The sequence below is a fragment of the Typopeltis vanoorti genome, chromosome 7, assembly GCF_054136105.1.
Source record: "Typopeltis vanoorti isolate ZY-2024b chromosome 7, IOZ_Tvanoo_1.0, whole genome shotgun sequence".
NCBI lineage: Eukaryota > Metazoa > Arthropoda > Arachnida > Uropygi > Thelyphonidae > Typopeltis > Typopeltis vanoorti.
This window is the reverse complement of record NC_143555.1, coordinates 5,717,193-5,741,619: the sequence shown is the minus strand read 5'-3', so window position 1 is coordinate 5,741,619 and position 24,427 is coordinate 5,717,193. Positions and strand designations below refer to the sequence as shown.

At 36.2% G+C, this 24,427-nt stretch overlaps 1 protein-coding gene across 4 annotated transcripts in view; it reads right to left on the bottom strand.

Annotated features, from left to right (window-relative positions):
• The window catches only part of LOC150104464 (serine/threonine-protein kinase Tao-like), a 713,758-nt gene that overhangs the window by 677,517 nt on the left and 11,814 nt on the right, over positions 1 to 24,427 (bottom strand). The window lies entirely within an intron of this gene.

Sequence of the window (24,427 nt, the reverse complement as noted above, 5' to 3'; positions counted from 1 at the left end):
GAAAAATAATCAGCTAAATATCTAGTATCATATCAAAAATATTGAAAGTTTATTTTTCACTTGGTTAGAATATAATAAATTTAGTTTAATCCTTTATCCAAGTGTGAGCAAACAAAGTTTGCACCTGAAAGTATCTTCAGGACTGGGGTAAGGTGGTACAACACCAGGTTGACTCCTTGCAAAGGTGGAGCAAGCTACCAACACTCCTATCTCAGTATCTCCCATAATGCAAAACACATCTCCTTGCAGATATGTCTAATGTTATGCATTAAGGGAAGGGCCACTACCCAGACTAGTTTGACCTTTATTGAGATCTCTTCAGTGGGAGCCAGGCCCAAGTGGAGATACCAGTCAGAAGCATTAGCAAGGTCATCTCTGCCTATAGGAGTTGCCAATTGGTGTGCCACCTTTTTAATAAATTACTCTGGATTTAGAGGAAGATTTTGAAAGTTTATTTTTCACTTGGTTAGAATATAATAAATTTAGTTTAATTCTTTATCCAAGTGTGAGCAAACAAAGTTTGTGCCTGAAAGTATCTTCAGGACTGGGGTAAGGTGGTACAACACCAGGCCGACTCCTTGCAAAGGTGGAGCCCTTCCCTTAATGCATAACATTAGACATACCCACAAAGAGATGTGTTTTGCATTATGGGAGATACTGAGATAGGAGTATTGGTAGCTTGCTCCACCTTTGCAAGGAGTCGCCCTGGTGTTGTACCACCTTACCCCAATCCTGAAGATACTTTCAGGCATAAACTTTGTTTGCTCACACTTGGATAAAGGATTAAACTAAATTTATTACATATCAAAAATATGTATGAAAGTATTATGTATTATTATTAATATCAAACCCTGACAGAGTAGAAAGCCTCCTCATCTTGGAAGGGCCACACACAAAAACTGTGCCTTAACCCATTCACAGTTTCTGCACTCATCACCCTGCTAAGCACTGAATTCCACTCAACAGCCACTCTCCAAACAAAGAACCTGCACCCCCCCACACCCCTCTTTATACAGTTTACAGGGATGATCTCTCACTCTACCCTTATTTCCTTCTACTCTATGAAAATTTCCTCCACATTAATCTGATAACAGCCCCTTACCAACTTATATGCTTCACTCTTATCTCTTCTGCACCTATTCTTAAGGCTCTGCAAACTGCATTCCTCAATCTTTCATATTCCACATTCAAGACTCGACACTGACTTGATAAATCTTCTCTGGATCCTCTCTAAGATATCCTCAAATTTGCCGCACCCCCAAAAAAAGAAAATCTGGTATCTGGATCTGTGCAGAGTAGTTCATATAAAGCTTGATTAAGGCCTTAAAAAAATAAAGACACCATAATCACTTTGCTTCTGCATATTGAAGCTCTCCTCATTTCTTATCTGTTGCCATCAACAAAAGACAAACTGTCACCTCTATCATTAGTTGGCATTTACCAGATACCTTGTAAATGTAATGCGACATACTTGTGGGCAGACAGGCCATTCTGTCGAAAAAACATCAATAATACATCAATAATCCCACAAATATAATACATGAACATCAATATTATATTCAGTACATGAAACCTCAAAAGTTTTGCATGGTACAACATAGTATTGACACTATCCGGTGGGATGAAGCTCGTCTTCTCCATAGAAGCAGTTTTAAATATGAACTACCTTTTCAAAAGAAATTGCAAAGCCTTTTACATCAGCCAATTCTGAATGGGAATGATTGTCTCTCTCTTCCAAAAGTTTGGGAAATTCTCATTTTATGTAACCATCAAAAATAGTTTAAATAGTATTATTTATTAATATATTAATTTCTAGTGGCCGTTAAATTTTAATTGGTAAACCAATTGTTGAATGTACCTTGTATTCTCGTTTCTTTGATTTGCTCATATTCTACACACTGATGATTTGTCCAAAAGTTTGGGAAATTCTCATTTTATGTAACCATCAAAAATAGTTTAAATAGTACTATTTATTAATATATTAATTTCTAGTGGCCGTTAAATTTTAATTGGTAAACCAATTGTTGAATGTACCTTGTATTCTTGTTTCTTTGATTTGCTCATATTCTACACACTGATGATGTACTGTTATTTTCAGTATGAAATATATGAACTTTCATTTCATTAAAGTTAATTATTGTGGTTATCGTGTAATTTTTTTGTTCAACTTTACACCTGCAAAGCTATAGTTAAGCCTGTCCACTATCATTAGTATACTATTATTATTATTATTAAGAGGACGCTCCAGGAATTCAGGAACTCGTTGAGGGGGGCCTTTATTTTCAACTTTCGAGGATGCCCTCGCATCCTTTCACCACCCTCCATAAAATGAAAAATTCCATTTACTGAAATTCTGTATGATCTTTTCAGAAGTTTGTAACTCTCGATCATATCACCCCTCTTTCTCCTGTTTGTTAGTGGCTGCAGTCTACAAATTCTCAATCTGTTTATAATCAGTATTCCACCATCCTGATATCATTTTTGGCACCCTCCTTTGCACTCTCTCCACTGTATCAGAATCACCACGGAAACCAGACCTGTGTGCAATAGCTCAAGTCTTATCAAGACCTTGTAAAGAGACAAAATACTTCATCTTTACCTGTCAAGGTTAGTTTCAGCATTGCAATTATTCTTTGAGTTGTTTTTATAATTTTTGCTATATGACCCTTAAACTTCAACTTCCTGTCTACTAAAACTCCAAGATCTAGCTTCATCAGTTTCTTCTAGGATAATCCCACCAATATAATACGACATTGGATATCTAATCACAGCAAAGTGCATGACCTAATATTTATTAACATTTAAATTACAACCATTTTCACAATTCCAGCCTATTCAAATCATTCTGCAAGCACTGCAATATCAGCAGCACTCCTGATTACCCTACTATCTTTGCATCATCAGCAAATAGCTGTATGTTGAATGTCAAATCCTTCCCAAAGTCATTAATGTACAGAATGAATAACAATGGACCAAGGACTGATCCTAGAGGCACACCACTGGTTACCTTGAATCTTGCATATTCACACTCCCCATGTATGACTTTTTGATATCTGTCAGTCAGCCATCCTCTTATCCATGCCAATGGTTTAGAATTCAATCCCATATTCTCCAATTTATGGAACAGTCTTCCATGACGTATTGTCAAAAGCCTAGCAAAATCCAAAATTATCATTATAATAAAAATGGTGTATCCATTTTTCTTGTCTAACTCAGTGGTAACATTATTATAGAATGTGAGCAATTTGCTAAAACAACTTGCTCACATTGCAAAGTAAAGGTTCTCTGTCAACCCATTTCTGAATGCAAACCTAACCAACTTTTCTAAAATTTTCACCATCACTCATGTGATACTGAGTGACTGATAGTTGAACATCAGTCTTTGAACCACCCTTATGCAATGGAATTACCATACATTCTTTCAACTCCTGTAGAATCTTCCCTGTTCTGAGAACTCAAATTATATAGCCTCGAAGGAATAGCCAGTTCAGCTGAACACTCTTTTAGTGTCCGTGCTGATATCCCATCCGTTCCTATTGCAGAATTCTTATTCAGTTTGTGGAGCAGCTCTAGTACTTCCTCCTCATACACGAGTTTCCTCATCCAGTGAAGAGGTAGTGGTGAGTTCAATGTTGAATATACCAGACTGATAGCTTTGAGTAGCAAAATGGCTACATTAGTTAAGAAATCACTTCTGCATCAGTCACCAACATACCAAATTCTTTCAAATTCATTCTGTCTTTTACTTGTAGCATAATGATAAAATTCTTTTGGGTTGTCTTTAAACTTGCAGAGCCCAGTTTCTTTTCATACCCAGACCTAGCTTTCCATACAAAGCTTGTGACTCTTCTGGCTCACTGCTTATAATTATTATAACTGACATCATCCTTATACACATGGTATTCTTTCTACGTCATCTTTTTCTTATGAATCTCTTGCTTAATTAGATTACACATCCATTTCACTCCTATTTATTCTTTGAACACTATAGACATATTCTGTTATCACATCATTTAAGTATTTTTTAAACACTTCCCATGCACTGTCGATATCCTTCCCATCTAAACAATTTACTCATGGCACAGAACCCAACATACTCCTCAGGTGGTCATAATTTTCTGCTTTGTAGTTCAGCAAGTAACCTTTTCTTGAACTGAACATTTATGAACTTAGCCACTTCCCAAGGGGGTACTGCATAATTGATCACTGTCACCAATTGGAAGAAGACAAACTCCTCTGACACTATAATCAGATTTAACACTCTGACCACAAGTTCCTTCTGTCAACCTCACTGAATTTATTGAGCTGTTGCAAGACAAATTTCTCAAGCAGCATGTGAAATTTGGCTTACAACAGCTCAATAAATTCAGTTTCTTTCTTCTCGTTCAATTTCACAGCTATCCAATGTTCAGATAATTAAACCCCATTATGATTACTCTTTTCACATCCATCATCTTTATTTGGTGATGCATTTCTTCATCACTAGCAAATCATCCACTAGGTCTGTAACAACACTTCACTGTGTATTTGATCTTGTTAGACTCTACTCATATCACTCAAACCAGATGGCTTCAAACTCAGCCACATGAAAAATTGTTACTAGTATTGCAGTCATAGGTCTCAACTCTAAGTGGATTCAAATCATCTGATTTCATTAGCAGCATACTGCCTCCTCTCCTATCCTTTCTAAAAATATTATACCCTTTGTATTCGATACTGGTTAGTATGTCTACTTCTGATAGCCAGGTCTCACTAATGCCTACAATATGAGGTTCAAATATATTAACCAAGGCAACAAACTTAACTCCTTTGTTTCTGATCCTCCTAACATTTATAGAGATGTAAGTTACCTGCATACTCTTTTGTATACTCTTGTCTGTTGTATACTTTTGTACTATACAGTACCAATTATTTTGTACTCCAGAGTTGAATCCTGTTTTATGCTATTACCTTTTTATATCCTATTCCACTAGTATTTATCATACAGCATTTAATTCACCCCAATAGTTCTTAAGAAGGGCAATAAATCATTACCATCCAAAGCTCTCACATCAATTCTTTCTAAAGTACTACTGTATTCCATTAACATTCTCTACTACCTGGGAACCTCTTGAATAAATACAACTGCCAGTATGAATTTGAACAAGAACAAGAACTCATATCACTCATCTTTAGATAAATGCTATGGAAGGTTAGAAAAACTTAACAGTTGCTTTTGATGTTTAAGGCTTATTAAAAAAAACCATGATAGAATCAATGGCAAATTAACTGTTTGTGGAAAAAATATTGAGAGGGAAATCTGTTTTTTAAGAGGTGGATAATGGGGAATATTTCATGGAGAATGCTATTCAGAGAAAGAGAGCTGGGAACAGCGCATTTGGTGGACTAGCAGTTGAACAGTAAATAGGTGCTGAAAACTGCTACTCTTATTTTAAGTTTAGCAGAGGTGTAGAGAACAATATACAGTTCTTCTGAAACTCAAGACAAACAGTCTATGAGATAGTGGCTGAAGAGTCAGAGAGAGAGAATCATCAATTAGCTGAACTGCTCTTTTTTGATAGACATCAAGAATTTTTAAATATATTTGGTACATCACCCCAAATGCAACAGCAGTATACTATATTTAGACAGATTTCTGATATGACAAGTTAAAAGTTGGACAGGTGAATAGTAACATGTTATGTGAAACAGGATGGCTAATTTTAGGGAGACTAAGGATGCTATAAAAGTGATGTGTTTATGCCAGGAAAAGCTGTTAGTGCAAGAAAAGATCTGTTTTTAACTGTTGTTCTGATTATTAACTAACAGGAGAACACACTAACAGAACTAACGTTTTTTTTTTTTTTCCTACAAAAAAAAAAAAAAGTGTTTTGGAAGCACTGAAGGTTATTAGGTTATCATCATGATCATCATCTTAAAAGTAATAATACAGAGATCAGTGTTTATAGCACTGGATGTAGAAGATATTGAAGCATGGAATGTTTCACTACAAGGTTTGTTGTATGAGTAGAAAGAATGGAGAGTGCTAACAGTGGCAAAATCCTGAATGAGAAAGTTGTTCATGAATATAATGAAGAGGTGGGTGATAACATTGTCCTGAGGAACATCTGCACTAGCAGAAAAATCTGAAGAGAGGACATCTGCCAATTACACAGTCTTGCCATAAATAGTTACAACTTCCACACACCCTAACACTGCCCACAGAATTGCACGAGCCTGGTTCCATTAGTGGTGCTATGTGCAGCCAACATTATGCAACAGAAGGTGGACACAGCACATGCAACAGCACCCAGGAATAAGAGAAGTTATCACTCCATGCCAATGATGGTTTGCTGGGGGGGGGATATCCAAGTTGCATTTCTGTGCGAAAGGCATCAAAACACTGCCAAAGTGTATCAAGACACTGTACTGGAACTTGTGATATGACTTCTGAACAACAGAAGTCATATCACAAGACTTCTGGACTTTGTTTCACAGTAGGCAGTGGACCTTCTAACAAGACTCGGCCCATAGACACAAGGCGAGGACCACACAACAGTGGCTGGAGACAAATGTGATTGGCCATCCAGAAGTCCCAATCTGAATCTTTGAACTGAAAACTGTGGTTGGAGCTTGAGAGAGTAACCGGTAATAACAATAATGTTCTCTCCAAGAGAATATCTATTGAGTACAAATGGGAAATACCATCAGGACCAGAAGCCTTTATGGTGTGAAGGTTATTTAATATTCTTCGATATCTTTCTGGATAAATATTGGAGAATACTTAAGCAATCTATGATTTGCCTGATGATATATTAATAGCAACATCACCAAAAAACTAAAACATGTGATTACTGAATTAAATGAAGTAAGTTTCAAGATAGGCCTACAAATAAATATGGATAAATTATAGTATCATGCATAGCCATTCATTTATAACAGTGGATTGCACACACACACACACATCTACCATCACACAAAACATTCTTAAAATGATTCACACATACAAGACTAAAATGTGAATGTACTGGCTCCCTTTGTAGTTCACGAAGTGTGAGACTATACAGGGTGGTCCAAAATTCCACGTACAAACTTTGAGGGGGGAAGTAAAGAACATCAAAATCAACCATATTCACATAGAAAAGCATGACCGGAAAAGCCACCCAAAAGTGATAGAGCGCTCACCTGGAGTGCTGTTTGCCAGAGCTCCAGGTGAGCAATTGGGGATTCCTCATTCAAGCTTTCGACGTCATTGGTCGTAATTTGGAGCACCTGACTTTGTTTCACAGTAGGCAGTGGACCTTCTAACAAGACTCGGCCCATAGACACAAGGCGAGGACCACACAACAGTGGCTGGAGACAAATGTGATTGGCCATCCAGAAGTCCCAATCTGAATCTTTGAACTGAAAACTGTGGTTGGAGCTTGAGAGAGTAACCGGTAATAACAATAATGTTCTCTCCAAGAGAATATCTATTGAGTACAAATGGGAAATACCATCAGGACCAGAAGCCTTTATGGTGTGAAGGTTATTTAATATTCTTCGATATCTTTCTGGATAAATATTGGAGAATACTTAAGCAATCTATGATTTGCCTGATGATATATTAATAGCAACATCGCCAAAAAACTAAAACATGTGATTACTGAATTAAATGAAGTAAGTTTCAAGATAGGCCTACAAATAAATATGGATAAATTATAGTATCATGCATAGCCATTCATTTATAACAGTGGATTGCACACACACACACACACATCTACCATCACACAAAACATTCTTAAAATGATTCACACATACAAGACTAAAATGTGAATGTACTGGCTCCCTTTGTAGTTCACGAAGTGTGAGACTATACAGGGTGGTCCAAAATTCCACGTACAAACTTTGAGGGGGGAAGTAAAGAACATCAAAATCAACCATATTCACATAGAAAAGCATGACCGGAAAAGCCACCCAAAAGTGATAGAGCGCTAACCTGGAGTGCTGTTTGCCAGAGCTCCAGGTGAGCAATTGGGGATTCCTCATTCAAGCTTTCGACGTCATTGGTCGTAATTTGGAGCACCTGATCTTTGTTTCACAGTAGGCAGTGGACCTTCTAACAAGACTCGGCCCATACACACAAGGCGAGGACCACACAACAGTGGCTGGAGACAAATGTGATTGGCCATCCAGTAGTCCCAATCTGAATCTTTGAACTGAAAACTGTGGTTGGAGCTTGAGAGAGTAACTGGTAATAACAATAATGTTCTCTCCAAGAGAATATCTATTGAGTACAAATGGGAAATACCATCAGGACCAGAAGCCTTTATGGTGTGAAGGTTATTTAATATTCATTTATAACAGTGGATTGCACACACACACACACATCTACCATCACACAAAACATTCTTAAAATGATTCACACATACAAGACTAAAATGTGAATGTACTGGCTCCCTTTGTAGTTCACAAAGTGTGAGACTATACAGGGTGGTCCAAAATTCCACGTACAAACTTTGAGGGGGGAAGTAAAGAACATCAAAATCAACCATATTCACATAGAAAAGCATGACCGGAAAAGCCACCCAAAAGTGATAGAGCGCTAACCTGGAGTGCTGTTTGCCAGAGCTCCAGGTGAGCAATTGGGGATTCCTCATTCAAGCTTTCGACGTCATTGGTCGTAATTTGGAGCACCTGATCTTTGTTTCACAGTAGGCAGTGGACCTTCTAACAAGACTCGGCCCATACACACAAGGCGAGGACCACACAACAGTGGCTGGAGACAAATGTGATTGGCCATCCAGTAGTCCCAATCTGAATCTTTGAACTGAAAACTGTGGTTGGAGCTTGAGAGAGTAACTGGTAATAACAATAATGTTCTCTCCAAGAGAATATCTATTGAGTACAAATGGGAAATACCATCAAGACCAGAAGCCTTTATGGTGTGAAGGTTATTTAATATTCTTCGATATCTTTCTGGATAAATATTGGAGAATACTTAAGCAATCTATGATTTGCCTGATGATATATTAATAGCAACATCGCCAAAAAACTAAAACATGTGATTACTGAATTAAATGAAGTAAGTTTCAAGATAGGCCTACAAATAAATATGGATAAATTATAGTATCATGCATAGCCATTCATTTATAACAGTGGATTGCACACACACACATCTACCATCATACAAAACATTCTTAAAATGATTCACACATACAAGACTAAAATGTGAAAGTACTGTGAATGTACTGGCTCCCTTTGTAGTTCACGAAGTGTGAGACTATACAGGGTGGTCCAAAATTCCACGTACAAACTTTGAGGGGGAAGTAAAGAACATCAAAATCAATCATATTCACATAGAAAAGCCACCCAAAAGTGATAGAGTGCTCACCTGGAGTGCTGTTTGCCAGAGTTCCAGGTGAGCAATTGGGGATTCCTCAGTCAAGCTTTCAACGTCATTGGTCGTAATTTGGAGCACCTGATGTGAAACTATATTATGTATCCAACTACTACTGACTGTTCAGTTATGCCTAATAAAGTTTTTTTTACACTACTTACTGCCTTGTGTTATTTCTGTATCTTTGTGTCCCTGCTAGTACCTTCTGGTGGCGTTTCCGGTCATGCTTTCCTATGTGAATATGGTTGATTTTGATGTTCTCTACCTCCCATCAAAGTTTGTACGTGGAATTTTGAACCACCCTGTATATGTATCTGTTATGGTAGATTCATCAAATCATCAAGCTTGAAGTTAGTCCCAATTCTGAGATACTTTATACTATGAAAGGAATACAAATGAAATTCTAGTAATTCCAAACCTCGTATGAGAAATATCTGAGATGTTAGTGGATCGCATTCTGTCCATGTTGGAGAAACGTAAATTAATTTACAAGATAATAGCATTTAGTGGTGACAATGCAATACCAATTTCAATGGCATTTCAAGAAAAGGCAACAATGTCTTTCATGCATTAAGCAAGAACATGAAAATGAACATCTCAGGAGTAAGCTGTGCTACAAATATCATGCATAATACTTTGCAAACAAGCAGAGATATGTTACCAGCTGATGTGAAATCAATTATTAACAGTGTCAACATTTTCATGTTCTCACAATGAGTTGAGGCAATGAAATGTTGATGATGATGTAAAATAAAAGCAAGTTTTAGGACATGTGAAGATGTGATGGCTTTCCTTACTACCTGCTGAGGAAAGAATGATCGGAATGCTTGATGATCTCAAGTCATTTTCTATCACAAGATAAAAGCTCCAAACTTTTGAGGGATATTATTCCTGGTAATCCACAGTCCCTTGTCTTGTTCAAGGTACTTTATACTACAAATGGAATACAGGTGAAATTCTTGTAATTCAAAAATCTCATAGGAGAAATATCTGAGATATTGGTGGATCAAGTTAAATAATAAAGCATTTCATTCACAGCCAACTTAAAATGTTGGTACACTATCAAAAGGACTGAACAAGAGGAATGTAGCAATTAAGTTGCACAAGCACTGATTGCCCTGATAGAAATGCTCAATGGAAAAGAGCTTTTTTTTTTCCTTTAAACTTCTGCTGTTCTGGACCTCAAAAAACCAACTAATAATGTCATCGGAGTTGAATTTACAGAAACTGTCAACAATTTCAATGATACTTTCCTAGAATACAGGGCCTAGACTTTTGCAGAGCTATGAGACTTTAACAAATGAAAGGAACCAGTTGTCCGCTGAAGTTGTTCAGGCAATACTACTAACAGAAACACATTTTGAAGAACATTTCTTGTACGGACTTTTACAATTTCATAAAGGAACAGCTAAAACTTTTGAAGAAATTCAGTCACCGAAAATTATGAAAGATAGTAGTAGCATATGTTCTGGACCATCTGCTGAATAAAGATTTATGTAATTTAATGATGTTAATGTGAGCTAAGAAGGTGATAAATATATAAGTAACCTGTGTTAATTTAATCAATCTAAGCAGTTATGATAGCATGAAACAAGTACAGGGAGGTTTGTTTTAACTAGTATGACTAGTTAAAACAAACTCATCATTTTTTTTTTTTGTCACACTATGTTAACCCTAAATAAATCCGCTACAAGTTTTCAGATAACATTTACCAAATTAAAAAAACTGCTGCAACAAATTTGGTATGAAGAACAGCATTGTAACAGTAAACTAAAAACAGGAAAGAAATGAGACAACCGACTGCAATCCCGAATAGTCTCCATTAAGTTGTTTTTAAACTAATAAATTTTGAAAACTTATTAGTTTCAACTTTCTCTAATTTGTTTTTTAAAACCAACAATTTACATTATTTTGCTGTTCCATGCTATATTAAGTACATAATTGATATGTTTCCAGAAAAAGATAAGAATTTTTTCTAAGTACTGTAACTTTTTCTACTAGAAGTATGATTTCTGTTCCTTTCAATTTATTAGATGATGCAATCTAAAAGTTCATGGGCTGTCTTAATAATAAAATATAGGCTTAAATGAATAATCACATCATTGTTGTTCCTTTCTAAATTTATACCGGTCCAGATATCTTCAACTGTTGCTGGTCACCAACTCTCTCAAATTTCTGAAATCTGTCTTGCAGCTTATTTATTATTATTATTATTATTCCTGATACCTCCAAGGAGTCCGAAGACTCATCGCGGGAGGACATCTTCAACTGTCTCTACACCTTACCTTTACTACGAATCAACGCCATCTACCGCCCACCTCCAACACCACCACAACTAGTAATCATCTTATCATCTTCATTCTCATCTCTTCAGGACTGGTTCAGTGTTCCATGGATTCCTTCCCCAATTTTGTTCTATCCTCAGCCAGCCTTACTATCTCTTGGAATGAAGACAAGCCTGAGCTGATCTTTGTGCCATGTCACCCCCAACCCTTCCATAAAGGACATGTAAGCAGATGTGGATTATCTGATGAGTTTCATTCAGATTTCTACTCTTTTTTTTTTTTTTTAAATTAGGTGACTTATGCATTAAGCAATCTTAATAAAAAGAACTGGAAAGAAATAAGTTTTAATAAAAATGTGACATTTTCTCCATACCACCATTTACCATAATATAACACTTTGTTGTGGAATTTAATTTAATGTTATAATTAAAGTCACTTGTCTCTGTCTTCATAAATAACTGATGTTAAGAAATTCAATTTGTAGAACACTGTTGTTAAAATAATTTGTACCTTTAGTTTGTTATAATGTTTTGATAACTTCAGCAACATAATGGCAGCAAAGACAGGTGGACTTAACAGTATACATAGTTAAAGACTGAGCTACACTTTCTGCCAATAACTCATATACTAACCTATATGAATTTTAAACAGATGCAGGAATTTTAAATATCTAAATTTTAAATAAGTAAACACACCGAAATCAGTAAACAAACACAAGTGCCTCTGTAGTGCAATTGGAAGAATGACAGCAAGTTTGAAGCTGGTGGACGCATGAGCAAAAGAAAATAGAGAGAGGAGAGGGGAAAATATGGCTAAGTAAACATGGTTACAGGTAGCTATTTTCAACAGATGAAAGGGTTATATGAAAGTATTCAGAAACCAGTGGATTCATTTTGAAGTATTTATTTCTTCCAAATTATGTATGACCATGATAAGCTCTGATTAAAACAGGCTATGCTGAACTACAAAGCTGAAAATTATGATCAACTTAGAAGAATACTATCTTTGGTCCCATGGTATCAGTTACTGAAGGAAAAAAATGTCATCAGCGCATGGGAATCTTTGAAAAAGTGCTTGAATGAGGCGGTATCTCAATGTATCCCTAGTGTTCGAAGAATAAATAGGTTGGGAGCGAAATTGATGTGCCACCTTATTAAGCAAGAGATCCACAAGAAGAAGATGATGGAAAGAATATAGTGAGAATAAGAGTGAGAGGAGGTATGAAATATATAAAGCTCAGGCCAGAAAAGTAACGAGTATTGTGAGAAAAGCTAAAATGGAGTATGAAAAGAAATTGGCCATGCAAGTTAAAGGCACTCCAAAAGAATTTTATTGTTATGCCACAAGCAAAAGAAAGAATGAATGTGGAAGAATAACTTTATTGAATGCAGATGGTACAGGATGTCAGAAGCTAAGGAGATTGTTCAGTTAATGAGTGCTCACTTTGCTACGATATATCAACCAGGTGTATGTAGCATGGTGCTACTGCTACGTTGGATAAAGAGTTAGAGATTAATGAAAATGAAGTTGAAGAGCTGTTGCATAACCTGGATAAGCATTTGTCTATAGGGACAGGTGGAATATCAGCCCATTTGCTAACGGAATGTTCAGCCAAATTGGCTATGCCTTTTACATGTTTGTATAACTTGAGTCTCAGCTCAGGAATGATACCATATGAATGGAAGGAATGTAGGATAGTTCCATTGCACAAGGGTGGTGCAAAAACTGATGTGTCTAACTATCGACCTATTAGTATCTTGGTGTGGTAGTGAAGATTTTAGAGAAGTTGGTAAGAACTCACATATAGAAATGGATAGACAAGCATTCTATACTCTGCAGGGAACAGCATTGATTTAGTAAAAAAAGATCATGTTTTAGCAATCTGCTCATATTTTATAACAATGTTACAGCCAAGTTGGATAAAGGGAATGGATACACTATAATAATGATGGATGTTTCTAAGGCATTTGATAGGATACCACATGATAGGCTGTTGCATAAACTGGAGAATATGGGATTGGAATCTATTGACTTGGATCAAGGGATGGTCGACAGACAGATATCAAAAAGTGGCATATAGTGGATGTGAATCTGCCAGATTTAAGGTAACTAGTGGTATACCTCAAGGTTCAGTCCTTGGGCCATTATTGTTCAATCTATACATTAACGACATTAAGCAGGGTCTATCATCAGATTTACAATTGCTTGCTGATGATGCAAAGATAGGCAGGGCAATCAGAGATGATACTGATTTTCAGCAATTACAAAATGATTTGAATAGACTGGAAATCTGGGCAAACAAAAATGGCTAACAGTTTAATGTTAGTAAGTGTAAAGTTATGCACTTTGGTATGATTAGAGTTCCAGTGGCATATTATATTAGAGGGGTTATGCTACAAGAAACTGAAGAGGGCAAGGGATCTTGGTGGGTAAGAATTTAAAGTTCAAAGGTCACATATAGCAACGGTTGCAAATATAACTCAGAGGATAATTGCTATGTTGAAGCGAACCTTGACATGTACGGATAAGGAAGTAATTTTGCTCTTTATAAGGCTTTGATAAGACCACACCTGGATTACTGTGCGCAGATTTAGTCTCCCGGTTTCCAAGGGGATAAAGAAACTGTGGAAAGGGTGCAAAGAAGAGAAAGATTATATCTGGATGATTATGGGATTTAGATTATGAAGACAGATTAAGAGTATGTGGATTGCAGACTCTGGTTAACAGGAGAAAGAGGGGTGATACAATAGAGGTCTATAAACTTTTGAATGGGTGTTATAGCATTTCAAATGATGAAACTTTTCGTTATATAGAAGGTCGAGAGAGAACACGTGGCATACATGGAAGTTAAGGTTGTTCTCAGTCAAGAAAGGGGTAAGAGCTAGGTTGTTCTCCCAGAGAGCAGTGAGTGAGTGGAATAATTTGCCCTTAGGGATAGTGAGTGCATCTAGTGAAAATAAATTTAAGGGAAAGTATGATAGCTGGGTTGGGTAATTTACAGTCTCCCGCGATGAGTCCTAGACTCCCTAGAGGTCTCAGATAATAATAATAATCTAGAAGCAGGCTTCAAATATAGTTTCTGTTGAAAGGAATAACAGTAGCTCAAAGTTTGGACAAAGTAAATTCAAACATGAGGTATGTCCACTGTTTGTTTATATAACCTTGCTTTTGTTCCTATCAATGGATGGAATGAGGACAGAACATTTTATCCCAAGTGGAAAGTTTGTTTCTTCAAAAAAGTGTACCTTGTGATACTGCATGTATTATAGAATACTGAAGGCAAGAAGGAACTATTATTCAGTTAAGAATAGGAACTGAATACATTTAATGAAGAATGTGTTTCGAGTTATGGTAAACAGTTTAATGTATTTTATCTTCAAAGTTTAACGTTCTAGAATGAGGTGGATATTCCTGAAGATATTTTTGTTCGAGTTACAGAAGGAGAAAACATTCCTTATTTTGCAAGGAGCATTAACTTTGTAACCAGTGTGTACAAAGATTTCTTAATTGGAACTGACTGTATTAACATACAATAGGTGTTTTAATCTTAGACAGGATTACTAAGGGAATGTGTTTCCTTTGTGGTTTACTTACTGTAATACGAACCTTTAGTTATTTAATCCTAGAGCGGATTAGTACAGGAATTTGTTTAATTTTGTTTGTTGTTGAAATTCATAATTCCTGAATTTAAATTCAAAGTGAGTGGGTGAGAGAAAGTGTAATTGCTTAGTTTTTTGTTGTTTTTTTAATGTAAATTTTGTATAGTCAATGTTTCTTTTGCATTACAGTTTCTTTTGTAATTTTAGAGATAAAAATATGTGAATGCAATATATGATTTTTCATCCATCAACAGTTTCGGGAAAAACTAGTATCGTTTTCAGGATAGATATATTGGGAGGAAGCTAGAGACACTTAAATAATACTCATGGTATGAACCTAACCTAATAACTTTAACTGGGAGTAACCTATATGAGTTTTAAATAGGTGCAGGTAAATAAGTAAACACACACAGAAATCAGTAAATAAAAACAAGTGCCTCATAGCGCAATTGGAAGAATGACAGTACATTGTACCCTTCAATTGGAAAAGGCCTAAGTTCGATTCCTGCCGTGACAAAAAGAATGTCTCCCCCCCCCCCTCAACTGAAGGAGAGTTAGCTGATCTCATGCGGAGATAGCAGGGTTTTTTCATCCCAGAAACTCTGGTTTTTCATCCTGTATACAGACAAATCAGCCTTCAGAACCCACAGAATTTACAGACAAAAAAATACTAACCTAATAACTTTAACCGGGAGTAACTTACCTGTATGAGTTTTAAATAGGTGCAGGTAAATAAGTAAACACACAGAAATCAGTAAACAAAAACTAGCACCATTCTAGTGCAATTGGAAGAATGACGGTACATTGCACTCTTCGATTGGAAAAGGCCTAAGTTCGATTCCTACCATGACGAGAAGAATCTTTATATGTTGTTGTTCCTGCATACAGACAAATCGGCCTTCAGAACCACACAATTTACAGACAAAGAAAATTAGTGGTGGTGGACAGTAGATAGCATTGGTGTAGCTGATGATAGAATGGTAGTTCACTCTAGTTGGTGGATTAAGTGGTGGAGATGGATAGTTCTAGAGTAGGTACCTTCCTCGATTTGCCTTTGGACACCTTGGAAATGTCACATAATAATAAAAAATAAAGAAAGTTTATTGAGCATCTTAATATTAATACAGTTTTTCTTTTGTGTAGCTCATTTAGGATATTATCCATGTAACCTAAATCTTCCTTTACTTTATTATTGGTCTTTTTTTAAGTTCACTTTGTGCTGTTGATTCTTCTTAAGCACTTTGATTCAAAACCTTTTAATCTGTCTTCTTGTTTATCAGTAATCCAGCTCTCTGCTCCATAAAGTACCACAGGAAGGATCACCGAGTTGAAAAGTTTAGTCTTAAGCCAATTTTCTGTTTTTTTCCATATTTTATTTAACTTGTTCATTGTTGAACATCCTATATTTATTCTATCTTGATAGTTTTCATATAACCTAGATCTTCAGTGATTAATGATCCTAGACAAATGAAACTGTCTTCTTGTTCTATTCTTTTATTATAACTGACATTTTTTCATCTGCCTATTATAAGGATTTTTGTCTTATTAAGATTTATCTCCAAGTTGTGCTTGTTGCTGGTTAGATTTAGATCAGAAATCACTGATTTTAAGTTCTCTACATTCTTGTTATCAGAACAATATCACTGGCATATTTTAAGGGTGAATTTTCTTCTACTGAGTTACTGCCAGGCAATTCTCCGACCACTTCTCTGAGGAGCAGGATGAACAAGTGTGTGTGTGAGAGGGGGGGTTGCATAACTGCCCTCTTGAATAGGATTTTACTTATTTCAACATTCCTGAATTTTACTATTGTGTGTGTCTTTTTAGCACTTGCTGATTATAATGATTAGGTATGGGTTCAATCTATTTGTTATGCAATGTTTCTATCATAGAAACTGTATGATTGTTAGTAGTCAAACACAAAAAGACCTGCTTTTCTGAAGTCCGATCTGATAGTCTCTGTAAAATGAAGATTGCATCACTGGTTCCTCTACAATCACTGAATCCCATTTGTTCCTCCATTATTTCTTTGCTCTTTTTTTATTTGATTTGAATGATTCTATAAATATTTTGTAAGCATTCATTATTAAAAATTATGGAAACTACCGTGAAACTTCAGTTTAATATAAACCGAAATAACTCAACGTTTCAACCTTAATATCAAGGTCATCATCTGGAGTATACACACATATACAAAGAAACAAGCTTCGTTGCAATCTACATGATATGCTAAACAGTAATGACACATTTAACCCCACTGAAGTTCAAGTTTTCCAGCAAGCCCTTACTTTAGGACTAAGAAATAATTTCAGCTCTTAGTGGCCACCATCTATATTGTTTTTCTAATTTATATGAGTAACTTATGAGTAATGTAACCAAATATATGATAATAACAAGACTCTAGCTTTTATGTATTTTTTTTTTTTTTAAACACCAGAAGTCAGGCCAGTAGTTTTAATGGTTGACAAAATTACTAACTTTAGCATACCACGTAGAATGCAATGTAGCTTGTTTCTTAGTATATATATATATATATATATATACTAAGAAACAAAGTTATCTGAAGTATGTGTATACTCCAGATAACCTTGATAAGAAGGTCGAAACATTGAGTGATTGTTTTGGTTTATATTAAACTAAAGTTTTACTATTATAAGGTAGTGGTTTCCATAATTTTTAATAATGAATGCTGATCACCATGTAACCATGAAGGAAAGAATCTTGCACGCATGGCTCAACAACGATATGGATCTATAGTTGTCACACTTTCTTTCTTCCTTTTTTTCATGTATTGGGATGATTTTACTGAGTCTTCAGTCATCATGGACTTCCTCTTTTTCTAATATTAGGTTGTATAAATAGCTCAGGTATTGTACAATTCCTTCCCCTCCTCTCTCCCACATACTGATGCTTGTAAGCTGAGTTTTTAAGGATGCCTACTACTTTGGCTATGGATGCTATTTTCTTCTTGGAAAATTTGATGTTTATTTTGGCTGTAAGAAGTTCATGGTCTGTATCCATATCCATTTTCTTAAGGTAAGGGGTTTTTACATTCTGAATTGAGTTTTCTCATCTTTTATTAACATATGGTCTATGCAGCTTAACTACTTACAATATGCAAAGGTTTACAAATCAGCTTTGAGTTCAAAATGGAACTTGATGCAAATTTTGCTCTTTAACATTACTCATTTAGAAAATCACAACTACAGAGAGAAAAGTCAGCCACAATTATCCCATGTTTGGGAAGTACAGTGCAGGAACAGCCATGTTGTTTTGAGACAAAAAATGTTGCGCTGGTATGTGTGCAAGAGCGTCATCTTAGTGAAGCAATCGATTTGATATGTACACCTGCACATGTGCACTACTTTAATAGCTGTGTGCAGTACACATCTTCTCTTAAACACCTACAATAGTATACATGTTAACAGTATTATCTGCATGACCAAATTCCTGATGCACCACTCCTTTACAGTTAAATAAAACAAATCATCATGCTCTTGATATTTGACCAAATCTACTTAGTTTTTTTAAGATGGAGTAATAATTTTCCAGATGATGAATATTAAGGACATTCCCAAAGGGTCTATGAAGCAGTTTTTACCAAAACAAAACTTGATGCAAACTCAGCAACCAATAATGGGTAGTGTGTTTGAATCCCATGGATGTTCGTGAATGTGTTTAGATAGTAGACAAAGTTTATCACCTGATGCAAAACCACTGCTCTGGCTTCATGAAGGTCAGAAGCAGCTTGAAAAAGCTCAATATTTGAGCTTAATCTAGAAGAACAGAGTTCCAGATTATTTAATCCTTGGTCAACCCATACTACTAGTGTACAATAAGTAAACGGCCTTTAATGAGCAGGATTCACATTAACTCATTCTTTTAAACTAAGTGACTCAACTACATTCACATGAAAGTACTACAAGCTATAATGGCAACTCTCAGACTAATTCATAATGAAACAATTAACAATATCAACACAATGCCAACATTTCTTAGGGCAGTTTGGGAAGGTTTAGGTTATTTAGATTCACAGCCAAAGCAACTCAGGCTATGAGGGCAGTGTATTATCTATTTCAATTGAGTGTTCTAATGGCCAGTTTGAGATGAAAAACCCTGGCACCTCTGTGTGAGACTGGCTAACTCACTTTCAGTTGAAACACCCTGATCAAGGTCTGGCTAACACCTATGTTTACTCATTTCATGTTATATTAGCATACTTCTGCAGTTATAAGAAGTCTGTCAATATATAAGGATAGCTTTGATAATGAAATTCACAACTGACACAAGCATGTATTCTAGTGGGAAAATGCTCTACTAGGAGCAAGATAACATACTTGTTATCAGCCAATGAAATTACATCCAATAAATTTGTGGGTCATATAAACAAACAATAATGAGAGAAAGTTAAAGGAAGAAGACTTCAAGGATGGATGAGAAGAACATTTATCCACCAAATAAACGAGGACACAAGGACAACCATTAAACCAAGTGCAGAAGTCAGGGAACAGACAGCTTTACTTAGCCCTTTATGTCAAATCTGGTCAAAAGGCCTTGGAGATGTAACTACTTAAGATTTGCAAAAATACCCAATGTTATCTGTCAAAGGATGGATAATATTAGTAAGGAGATTTCTGTTTATTGACAGCAACGAAATTGCTATTATCACATTTCCTATCTACTGTTATACCTACAGATATGATGATATGCATTTCTTACACAATGTAGTCCATAGTTTTCACATTTTATAAAAAATGTTTGCAACACATCCAATGGAAAACTCAAACAGAAAACAGAGGTCCAGATAACTTTTCAAGATAAAGATATTATTGACTGCGAAAATGGAATTGAAATTAAGTGTTTTAAATGTAATGCATTTTTCTTTTGTAATAGAAAACCAAAGAAAATAACAGCAGAGAATTGCAAGATGTTTATGTACTGAATTACATGAGTCAGGATCCAGGACTACTTTCATTCATGTAACAGTCTATAAGAAACATCTTAAAAATGCTACTAAAAACTTAAATTATTCCAGTCCAGTTGAACAACGATGATTTCATTTGTAGCTAGAAAGTTTGATGGACACTTAGATGTTACTTTGATCCTTCTCCTTTTCAGCATTAATGTGTTCCCGCTTTTTTTTTTTTTTTATAGGTGCACACAAAAAAGGGAACATGTTAATGTTGAAAAACACATTCTGTGATGTACATCATTTTTGTATACATTGTGGTGTATTACTTTTGCAATAGAAGTTGCCACGTTACTTTTGTAACGTCGCAACTTCTAATGATAGTGATAACTGCTAGTGAAATACTGGGGGGGGTGCAGTTTCTTTCTCCAATACATATTGGAGAAAGCATCCAATCCAAAAAAACAAAGTGAATAAGTTTAAGGAGAAGTATGATAGGTATTGTGTATATCAAGGTTAGTGTGGATCTATGCGATGAGCCTTCTAACTCCATGGAGATACCTGTATAAAATTAATAATACTAGTTTTATAATCCATCAATCTACCACTGAGAACATTGTAACAATCAAATTAGAACAAAGAACTTTAAGCAATGTAGATCATAAGACATAAAAACAAAGTGCTAAAGAAAAAATTTTTGAAAATATAACTAAAATGCATTAATGAAAACCATTTATTATTATTATTATTATGGTCAACTCCAAGGAGTTGACAGACTCATCGAGGAAGGCCCTAACATCATGTCAAGAACAACTATTCGCCTTTCACACAGCATCTATCATACCTTGCCTTAAACTCATTCATGGTCATAGCACCCCCAACAGGCTCTGGCAATTTATTCCACTCATTTACCACTCTCCATGTAAAGAACCTAGCTCTAACATATCAAATGATTCAGGACTAGGGACCATACATTTTTGCCCAGCTTCCATGTATGGCCCCTAGTCCTCCCACCACCAGCCCTATTCTCAAAAATATCTTCTGGATTAATCTTATAGAAACCCTTCAGTAATTTGAATGTCTCAATCATATCACCCCTTTTCTGCCTATCAACCAATTTTTGCAACCCACAAATCTTCAATCTCTTCTCATAAGGTTCATTCCACAGACCTGCTACCGTCTTGGTCACTCGTCTCTGGATCTCTCCACCTCCTCCCCATCAAGAAGAAACCCTGGCGCCCATATCTGGGCACAGTAGTCCAGATGGGGTCTTATCAGGGCTCGATATAGAGGAACAATAACTTGTTTTATCTCTGCTCGTTAAAGTATTTTTCAGTAACCAAGTGATTTATGAGCTGTTATAGCCACTTTTTGCAATGTGCCCCCTAAACTTCAACTCCCTATCCACCAACAGTCCCAAATCCCTGGCCTCATCAATCTCCTGAAGTATCCACCAATGCGATATACTGCTGCTAATCTTTTCACTCCAAAATGCATAACTTTACACTTTGCAACATTAAATTGACATCCATTTTCCTTAGCCCAGTCCTCCAAACTATCCAAATCATCCTACAAAATTTTGACATCCTGTGCAATCACAATTGCTCTACCCAACTTTGCATCATCAACAAACAAGTGAACACTTCCTCTCGGATCCTTTCCTATATCATTAATGAACAAATTGAAAAGTAGTGGTCCAAGAACAGAACCCCGCGGCACACCACTAGTCACAAGCCGTCTTTTGGACTCCACTCCTGAATAAACCACTCTCTGGTAACTCTCCATCAACCACCCTCCTATCCATCTCACCAACCCTATATCCATCCCCATCTGCGCCAGTTTACTGATTAGAGTTCCATGTGGTATCCTATCAAAGGCCTTGGCAAGGTACAGTTGAATCGTTGAATCATTGAAAACCCATTACCCTTATTCAGTTCAGTAGTTGCTGTGTTATAAATCGTGAGCAAATTACTGAGGCATGATCTACCCTTCACAAAACCATTTTGTCCCCTATACGGTATCCCATTTTCATCTATCCAATCCTGTATTCTTCTCTTGACTAGTTTCTCCAAGACCTTGACAACGATTCCTGATATGCTAATCAGTCAGTAATTTACAACAGCAGTCTTGGAACCTCCTTTATGCAGTGGAACTATTTTCCCGTCTTTCCACCCCCTCGGGACTAACCCAGACCCGAGACTCAGATTAAACAGAATGGTCAAGGGTACTGGCAATTCTTTAGCCGCTTCACGTAAGACATGAGCTGGTATACCATCCAATCTCACATATGTATTGACATCTAGGTTTTGGTTCATTCATTTCTGCAATGTCACCACCTGGATGATATACTCTTGCAAAGTGCTCGCTCAGTAATTCAACTATATCAACTGATTCAGTTACATCCTTACCATCGGCATTCTTTAAAATTATTCTGCCATATACATTTTTTATTTTACTTGCAACATATCGAAAAAACTGTTTAGGATTGTCTTTAGCCTGCATGGCCAATGTTCTTTCATAATCCTTTTTTACTTTTCTTACCACACTCATTACCCTTCTGGCCTGGGCTTTATACTGTTTATGTGTCTGCTGGTCACCTTTCTCCTTAAATTCCCTCCATAGTTGTTTCTTTTTTTGTAGTTCAAGCTTAATGGTGTTATTCATCCATTTAACTCCTACCTGATTTATTATTCGGACTCTAGGTATACAGTCAGCCATTGCTTCATGCAAACACTTCTTAACTGCCTCCCATGCACTGTCAACTTCTAGCCCTTGCAGTTTTAAATGCCATGGCACTGTACCAATCAATCTCCTAAGTTTGTCATACTTACCAGCCTGATAATTCCACATGTATCCTGTCTTAATTGTAAATTCCACACCTTTAGCCACCTCCTAAGTCAAGACCCTATGATCACTCTCACCAATTGGTGGCAACATGGTCATATTCGTTACAGCCAAATTCTCAGATGCAATTACTAGATCAAGCACTCTCTGACCCCTAGTATTTTCCATTACATGCTGTCGCAGATAGTTATCCCTTAATAACTGCATAAAATCTAATTCCTTCCTCCCACGTTTCCTCTCCTCCTTCCAATCAATGTTACCATAGTTGAAATCCCCCATAATAATTACCCTCCTTCCACTATTTCTTCTATTTGCTTATGCATACTATCTCCACCATCTATTCCATCACCTGGTCTATAGCAGCACCCAACTGTATATTTTGTTCTGCTAGTTTCAATCTCACACCAAATAGCCTCAAATGTGCTCTTATCTCTATCCTGCGGTTCCACTTCTATTCTCCTTGGCTGTAGCTCATCCGCTATCATCAATAACACACCTCTCCCCATTTTATTCTCCCTGTCTCTCTTGAAAATACCATACCCCCTCACATTCAATCCCACTAGCTATGTCATCTTCTGTCAGCCATGTTTCACTAATACCAATAACTGGAAGTGCCAACCAAGGCCAAAAATTCTTCCTTCTTGTTCCTAATACTTATGGCATTTGTATACATGAACTGAAGAAGCCGATTTGTCCCATCCCTATTTTGATGCCTTATATTAACTAACCCATTCTGATTTGTAGTCTTTCCTACTCGCTTGGGCATATTACACACATTCACACACTCAACTGTCTCCCTAAAAACTGCATATCTACTCTCCCCCCCCCCCCTTAATAACTCTAGTTTCCCTGGTTCTGTACATTCACTTCCACCACATTCGATAACACCTTTTCAAGTCTCCACACACCAAATCCATTCAAATGTAATCCATCCATTTTATATAAATCCTTACGCCGACTTAGAATCATATATAGCTTATATTTACACTGTAAATCAGCAGTTAGAATTGGATGATGCCAGGAATGTAGTAAATCAGGAGAAACTCCTTTTTATAATCTTTACAGAACACATCAGCAAGGAAGATGACAATAACCATGTCAAAATAGAGCATATTAAAACTAGGAATACGAAGATATCAAATAAATCTGCTAGAAGTCTTCAAAATTCAACCATCAACCAAATTGAGTAACTGCTGTAACAAATAGGGTAATGAAAATCAACAATAAAAATGGAGGAAAAAAACTACAAACAGAAAATATCAACTGTAGCCAAAAAGAAAAACATTTCAACAAAGCATCAAAATATAGAAAAGATGTTTAAGGAAATTGGAGACCGCATGTGACTTATCAACTTGATGGAAGATGACTGATACTGAACATGAAATTTCAAATAAAGTTGCTTCATTTACAATTTCACATAAAACTGCAAATG